This window comes from Mizuhopecten yessoensis, unplaced genomic scaffold, assembly GCF_002113885.1.
Source record: "Mizuhopecten yessoensis strain PY_sf001 unplaced genomic scaffold, ASM211388v2 scaffold6265, whole genome shotgun sequence".
Lineage (NCBI taxonomy): Eukaryota > Metazoa > Mollusca > Bivalvia > Pectinida > Pectinidae > Mizuhopecten > Mizuhopecten yessoensis.
In genome coordinates this window covers 23,030-31,865 of record NW_018406463.1, presented here as the reverse complement: position 1 = coordinate 31,865, position 8,836 = coordinate 23,030, and the positions used below count along the sequence as shown (strand labels likewise).

General features: G+C 45.1%; 1 pseudogene; it reads right to left on the bottom strand.

The window, feature by feature from the left end:
- Nucleotides 1-6,265: 6,265 nt before the first annotated feature.
- Nucleotides 6,266-8,491, bottom strand: LOC110451880 (annotated as a pseudogene).
- Nucleotides 8,492-8,836: the final 345 nt, after the last annotated feature.

The window sequence follows — 8,836 nt, the reverse complement described above, 5'->3', positions numbered from 1 at the left end:
TAATGCACTTTTAAATAAACTATTAACTGTCTCTCGGATTTAAGTTTAAGTGATAGCTCCTTTTTAATTAAATTTTATATAAAATGATTATATCTGGTGGAGGATAATTGTCAAAGTGTTGTGACCTCTCTAGTCCTCTACGAAAACACAATCCGCCATAACGGTAGTAATTACATATTTTTTAAACGGGTGAAATTCATATCTAATGTTCAACGGGAAAATTATATATTTTCTTTTTAATACAATTTTTAAATTAGATATTGCTACATCAGAAAGTGTAAGAATTTGAAGCGTAATGTTTGACGTCAGGTTTTCATGACGTCACACTTGACAACAATGCAGAGCGCTATTTGGAACGGGGTTCTCAATGCTAATTTCGCCGTTGCTGCTATTATGTGGTATGATTTTCAAACAAAAATGATACCAATGATGTAGTAATGTGAATACCATAATGTATGGTGTAAAAGTACAACAAAACAGCCACTTCTTATGCCGCCGCTTCTTCTGAACTTGCAACTAATCTTTGCAACGAAGAGAAATTACCGTTCTGATTAGACAATAATGAAAATGATATCTTTACTTGTAAAGACATATTATTTCGTATATCTTGACGAAGAACAAATATTTTCTCAAACGGAAAATTCATGATATTTCATAGGTGAAGTGTAATAAATACAGATATCTCAGGGATTTACCAACATAATTTTCTCCAGAAGGCTTTCTCGTATGGGTAAGCACAAGAAGTAGACAAAGTGTGTACAGATCAAACCTAGCGGCGCTCGCGCCGCTTAGGGTTTTGAAAAGATTGGACGTCCATGTGCTTCTTTTTTGTCCCATTATTATTTAAATTATTTATCACCATTTTGGTTCAAAAATCAAAGTTGCTTTAATTACACAACTTTAAAAAAATAATAAAAAAAAGTGTATAACTTTCCACATTGTTGCATATGATTTTCATTATATTGAACATTATAAAGTTGTACAGCAAAAATGATCTCGCGACAATTAAAAATGCTTACATGATGTAGATTTACGTAATCAATCTAGTATAAAAAGGTGAAAATTTGGCCTCACGTGAAGCGTAAACCGATGACCGAGGGGTTACGAGTTTAAAACTTAGAAAGACTTAATGTTACTAAGAGATTTCATTTCTTTCATCTAAAGATAAACGTACATAATTTGGTTACTCCATGAGAAAGTGTTTAGAAGATAAGGTTTGGCAAACTTTGTTCAATGACTGCGGTCAGGGGTAAAAGCATCTATCACAGTGACCTACTTTTCGTAAATTGCACTTAGCCATCATGAGAAACACTTGTATACTCACTAAACTTGGAGTAGATTGGAGTTACATGATTTGACGAAGCTACAGATACACTAGAGCTGACGGCATTAAGAAATATTTCAATCAATATCGATAAGAATGTCGTTAATTACTTGTTGGAATATTTTTCATCTTTCATCTACATGAACAAGGCACAGAATCAATCTTTAACCATTTCCGTTACCGGACAACTATAAGTCACATTTTTTTTATCAGAATTCTGTACATCTTACATAATTTGTGTTCGTCTCAATTTGATCCAAGAGAACGGGATTCGCTAACACAATTAACTAAATAAATCTTGTCATAACAGTTATCAGCAAAGCAAAAAAAGCACTTAATCATTGCGTTGCAATTATGTTGTTAAAGATAAACAGATGGGAATAATGATGGAGTTAATAAACGACTCTAAAGGGAATGTATGTTACCAAAAGTGACACGAACATCAATAATATGTGAAATCAAATTTACCAAAGTCTTTTGTCGCTATTACTCACAGGAATGTCAAAGAGGAAACACGATTGGATTCCATCAACGTTTAACAGCAAAACTGATATAACCTACTGTTGTTGATGGTTTTGTAGAGCATGCTGTCGTCTGCAAAGAGTCCTAGTGTTATGTGTGATATGCATTCGGGGAAGTCGTTGATGTATATGAAGAAGAGGACTGATCCTAAACAGGTTCCTTCATGCCAAGGGGTGAAGGATATGGACATTCAACCCAAAGGGTTTTCCAATTTGGTAACACCCAAGGCTTTAGAGTTATTTTCTCTCATTTCATGTATAAGCTCAGACACCATGAAAATGCAATCGGACTGGGTACCATTTTGATATGATAACTCCCCACCCTTAAGTTTTTTGACGAAAACGAATCTGTCAGCGAGATTTAGAATACCCCATATTTGCAAATATAGTTTGCACGGAAAAAAAACATAATCTCATCTTTTTAACTTGTACAGTCAATATATTGTAAAAGGCCTTTTGAATTCGTTACTTCACGTCATTTTTGAGCAGTTGTGACGTCACGTCACGTGAAACGGGGTGTAAAATAGAAATTCCGTTTATCCCTTTCTTACCCTGGATAGCTCTATCTTTACACACACGGAAATGAGAGAGAAAACGTTCTTTCATCCCTTTCTTACCCAGGACAGTTCTGTCATATGTGCAGAGGAATAAAAGTAAAACCTGACTTTTTCTACCTAAGAAAAGTACCCAGGTACCTAACAATACTAGGGTTCTATTGTTACAATCAATGAGTGTTATCTGCACCGGCGGTAAAAAGACAGCTATTTTGGTCATTGAGAAAACACAGCAAATAGATTAATCTTGACGATTTTTGACCTGGTGATATAAGCTAACCTATATGAATTGTTATGAATAAGGATAGAGATGTGCCCTATAGAGAAGTGTCGACACAGGGATTATTTGACTTATTTGTTGTTAAACAAATCGTGTATGTGTTTTTGTTTATCGGAAGAAAGCAGGGTTCTTCGACAGAATGAACTACATCCTTCGATTCGACTACTCCTCCAGTGAGGAGTTCTTGAGTGTAGAGGAGGAGGCGGCTCCTCCTGAGGTGGAGTTAGCCGCTCCGGAGGTGGAGGTAGGGACAGAGGGCCCTGAGGGGGAGGGGGACTGGTCAGAGCTCCCCTTCTACGGAGTATCTGACACCATCCAAGGGATGGGAGAGGAAGCCAGTGAGCCTGAGGGGGAGGTCCTCGGTGAGGGGACCCAGGATCCGGAGGAGGAGCTGGCCTCCAGTGAGGAGGACGAGGGGTGGAGCTCCAAGCCTGTGATCAGGATGGGCCCACCCCAGTTCATCCTGGATTTGCCCGGGGTCTCCGGGGAAGACCCTGTGGTTCCTGCTCCCAGGATCACTAGGACGGCACCGGTCGAGACCGATCCGGAGTCGGTTCGACGGTTCCTGGGGTAGGGGGCCTTCAGGGCACCCCAGAGACCAGTGGAGGAGGCGGTTGAGGCAACCGCGCCGGTGCCTTTCCAGGGGGCCCCCTTTCCTCTCAATTCGGAGGAGAAGGAGGCACCGGGAAAGGACCGGAAGCCCAGGAGGAGGAGGTCCGGAAGACGAAGGCGGTCAGCTGCCTCTGCGTCTCCCTCCACCTCCGGTCAACCTTCAGGACCTAGGCTGAACCCGCAGCCGGGTCCGGAGGTAGGCGGTCAACCTCTTGAGCGGTTTTCTGCTCGGAGGCAAGTTTGGGAGGAGACTTCCTGCCAGTTAGCTGGTAGGGGGCTAGCTTCCCTTACAGGGGAAAGGGGGTCTAGGGCCCAGTCCCTGGGGCCCCTCCCCTACATTCCTGCCAGGGCCGAGGGAGGGTTTGCACCTCTAGAGCGGTTCTCTGCTCGAGGCACAGCCTCCTCCGCCGAGAGGTGTCGTGTCCCTCAGCTGGCAAGCGAGCAAGGAGCATCGTCGTCCTCCGGCGAGCCGGCTAGGAACAAAAGGGTCAGGTACCGGAACTGTAACATGGGCCCGAATGTTGACCGCCACCCTAGGCGTCACGCCCTCTCGGTTCACCTCAATTTGTTGGTGAACGTGGATGGCGGATGCCTAGTTTGTGGGGTGGGCGAGAGCAACCGGGAACAGCTAACAGCGACACCCTGATCATGAGGGCAGCCCCGAGGATGGCTGGGACCAATGGGTCAGGGGCCTGGTGCGCATGCTCTGTGCACAGGCCCATGACTGCGGGGTCCAAGACGTCCAGGGTCTTCTTGCCCTTATTGTGGAGGGTAGACATTACCCAGCGCGGGCTGTGGATGCTCCCCGTCCCTTCTCCCCCAGAGAGACCTTGGTGGCGGAAGCCATCAACGACTTCCTGGGCGATGATGGGCCGGTGTCCCTCAGTCCGCCCCGGTCCGTTGGCAGCCTTCTTTACTGGAGGCTGCAAGTGGCTATCATCAGGCTTATCCCCAGAGAGCGGCGCCAGGGGTACCTCGAGCCGAGGCGCTTTTTGGTCCCCGGCTCGGGGGCTGCCCCAAGGACCGGCTACGATCGGCCAACTAGTTCCTCGAAGGGCGATGTTACTGCCCCAAGACCATCCGGCCGATCGGAGGAGGTAGGTTCTGCGCCGGCTATGTGCGATGGCGGTGACTCTGCCTCCAGAGGACCAAGTCCGCCTGTGCGCCCCCACCGGTGGCAGTCTATGACTGCCATTTCCATCTGGATGCTCTGTTAGCGAGAGGCAAGGCAACCTCCTTCGCTGACTCAGCAGCTCAGGAGGAAGGTGGGGACATAGTCCTTCTGGGCGGGGTGGCCAATTATGCCTACCCCGACAGCTGGTCTAGGCGCCAGGGCCAGGTGGCTCGTGACCCTAGGGTCAATGTAGCCATTGGCCTGCACCCTCATAAAGTGGGGAGGGGACGCCACCTGATGGCTTTCCAGCAGCAGCTGCGGGACCCGGCCTGTACAGCTATAGGGGAGGTAGGCATCGACCTGACCTCCAATTGTAGCTGTGCGGGCCAGTGCCCCAAACCTGCAGAATGCCGGCAGCAGGTCACCAGGGATCAGGTCACCACCTTGACCACTGTCCTGCAAGGGGCTGTGGTTGAGGGTGGTGGCCGACCGGTGATTATTCACTGCAAAGATGGGGGCAGTGGCCGGGCAGCGCAGGAGGCCCTCGGATGTTTCCGAAGGGTGCCAGGGGCCTCCACGCTGGCGGTGCATTGGCACTGTTTCACTGGGTCTGTGGAGGATATTGAGGCTTGGCGGCAGCTGCTGCCGAACCTCCATATCGGGGTGACGGCTCTATCCCTAAGAGCCCCCTCCACGCGACTGGCCCTGGGAGGCATTGACCCTAGCAGATTACTGCTACCTGGTGCCTACGGGAGCCGGGGTTGGAATCAACAGCCCCTGGCTCCTAAGGCACACTCTGGAGGAATTGGCCTCGCTCAGGGGGGATAACTTGTACCTCCTGGCGAGCCAACTCAATGCCAATGCCAGGGGGTTCTACTCTTTCGAGTTAGGGACCTCCTGGCATAGCCAACTGTCGCCACCAGTAGTGCGGCACACCTGTAGTGTGGGGAGGGATTACTTCCCCACCAGCTTACTCCCGAACTCCGTGCAAGTAACCTTTCAGCACGTCAGAAGTACGGTTGTAGTAAGGGGAGTGGGATACTCTCCTTAACTCCAAACTCAAAGTGGGGGGCACTGAAGTAGCCCCCAGATTCGTCTGTGGCATCAACAGGCAGGGGAGGTTAAGCTTCCCTATTATCTTCCAAAACCAAGTCATCCTACATCTTTATACAAATTGGGAGGGCATTCTTTCCTTGAACATTTTATTGACTCCCTGGGTCCCTATTGTGATAAGACAGCTCCCTTTACCAGTAATTGGTAGGATAACAGCTTAAATGGGGCCGTCTACAAGCAGCATGCCCATCAATGCAATTGGCAAAGGAGCACACTGTCGGATTGACCAACAGTGCTACTACATACCCCATAGCTGATATTGGGCCCTGTCACGGGGAGACTATTCTCATACTTATCAAGGCACGGGGTGACTGTGCCTATTGTGTGGATTATATCCATAGTCGTGGTGTTCATTGGGGAGGTAAGCCCAGCAAGACTAGAAGCTGTGGTTATTGAGGCCTAAATCAAACACTGGCCTCCACCACTAACCTCATCTCCAAATGGGTACGGTAGGACTGTACTTAACATATTGTTACTTAAGGAGTTACTAAACAACTTGTCGCTCAATTCTAGAAGGCGACAATGTGTTATCTACTTAATGGGGGTTCCGACCTTCACAAAATACTGTTCACTTAAGGGGGGATCTGACCTTCACAAAACACTGTTCATTTAAGGGGGGTATTGACCTCCCCATTAATCCACCTCTGGAGGGCCGACATCCGTCTGGCCGATTTCAAGCGCCAACACCTAGGCGGTTTCCCATCAACGGACTTCTTCCTGGCCATAACCAGACCCCAGGAGGGGCCTTCATAAAACGGGGAGGAGTGTGGTGAAAAGATCCTTTAAAACGGGTGTAGACACTTCTTTGGAAAAATACCGTTCCACGCTCATAGAGAAATACGTTTTAAACTTGATGGGCGAAGGGAGTGGAATCTCAGAGTTATTTATACTACAATAGTCACAGAATATATTCTTTGCAGGGAACATGCTGTCAACTTCCGGAGCCTCTCGGCATGCGCGAGAGATCTCTGCGGCATAATGTTGATGATCGTCGCTCGTGCAGTTTTGGATGAATTTTGTTGTATGTTTTGTTGGCGGAGGATTGCATATAAAACAAAATACATTTCTGTATAGATCGTAATGATTTTGAAGGAGAGAATCCTTGCATGCCCATGTGATGTCTTGGTCGAATTCCCTCCAATACCCCGTAGTGTTACATTCTTCTATAAATAATTGTTTCGGGGAGGGAAATTTAAATAAGGTCTGTTCACACGATTCATCATTGTTGACCTCAGAAGATGATACGTCTACTTTGCATCCACTTCGTTTCGCAATATCAATAATATCATATATCGTAGTATGGAAACGTATGTTCATATCACTTTCGCACTGCATATGAATTGACCATGGAAGATACTCATCGAAAGATGTGTTCTGTGCTGAACCTAACTCAGAAAATTCAATATCTCGATTGTACAGAAAGCAATCAAAATTTCTGTACAGCATATTATTTCCCCCTACAATTGGCAGGAAAGAATATATGTCATAATTTGACAATCGGCATCTGGATTGAATGACGTCAGACCAACTAGACTGAAAACAACCGTCAACGAAATAAAAGCTTGGTCCTTCGGTTGATTCCAATGGTTTCTGGCAGGATATGGGATATTCGAGAACCAGATCAACACAACATTCCAAAGAGCCATCGAAAAAGCACAAAGGGTTGCATGAACATTCGTATTCTCCAACAATGTACGGCACCAAGTTTTCGCGGCAGTATCTGTAGTACCCAGTCACACTGCAGTCGTAAAGTAATAACTTAGATATATTCACAGACCGTGTTGTCGCCTTTATAACGACATCTTTTGACGCGGTCTTCATCCTTGAGGTCTCCAAAATTGTGTTGTAAAATGCCAGATTGTACGATTTAAATGAAAATGAATAAACAAATAACTGGTCATTCCAATACCCGTCTCTTGTAAAAAGATCCTCTGTCATCGAGTCTATATACACATCGAAGAACTGGGATGAATGACTGTTATTTCTGTTACAAAGAAAACAAAATACATTTTTGTATGGAACAGTGTTCTGTGACTGTGCATGCAACTCACATGCCCGTTCAACGCTTTCCACTCGGTGATCCCAAACACCAGTGACGTTACAAGAGGATATGACGTCATAGTTGTTATTTGGTGGATTACACATAAAACAGAATACGTTTTTATACAGTCCATACCTAACGCTGTAGGCTGAGTTACAGGCCAAGTCGATGTCGTGATCATAAGTTTGCCAGGTTCCTGTCTTGTTACACTTGGAGGTCCACCTGACCCCAACGTAGTCTGTGTTGCAATCGTGTATATCATTATCAACGGTACTAAGCTGATGCTGCAATCCAGGGATTAAACCTTGTCGAGAATTTCGTCGAAAGTAGAGAAAAAATTAAAGTCCGTGTCTTCCGGACAATCCATGGATAAACTCCAGTCATTGTAGTGGAACACACCGTTGCACTCGGCACAAAACCTGTTTTTAAATGTTTGCCTGTACAGTTTTGACGTGACTGGCGGAAATTCGACATGGCCTGTTTTAAAGACGATGTCATTAGCCAAACATTGTCTTTTAAGATTTCCGTCAGTGGTATTTGAACATGAATTGATCATGTATACATTATCGAGGGGTTTGTTCGATTTTCCAATGTCGAGAGAAGGAGTTACGCAAACCGGTAGTGGCATCGTAAAAATCACATCTGCACAACAATTTCCATTCTCAGTACAATCCCGGTCACATTTACAATCTTCACACATTTTGAGATGATGCGTGTGGAGACTCTGAGATCCAAAACCTACTTTATCTTGATGACAAAAATAGTCTGACCCAAAGAGCAGAAAATATTCGTACATGAGCTTTGTAGGGTTAGAAATGGTCTTAACTTCTGCATCCTCATTGTACCCTCCAATCAATAACAAGGCATGGACTAAAACAATGAACAGGTAAATCAGAAAGACCTTACATTGTGAATGTGCCATGCTGTCGTATCTGTAACACAAAAATAGTGCATCTAAGTAATACAGAACACAAGATATTTTTATTTTTCTGTGTAAAATTGTCCCAATATGTTTAAGTATTATTATTCAATAAAATGTGGCTAAATTATGGTAAATTATCCTATATCAGTATTTTCCTGGAACAAGGTCATAACATTTCTATGCATGAATACAGGATTAACTATTTAAAAATATATCCAATGATAAAACTTTCTTAACCGTTGTGTTCTTTCTTTGAGCTGATCGATCAAATATTAAGCGCGGTAGCTGGAGTTTGCTATACATAAATGCTTGTTTTATAACAGTTATTTTCAACTTATGTTCTTCCTAAACAATA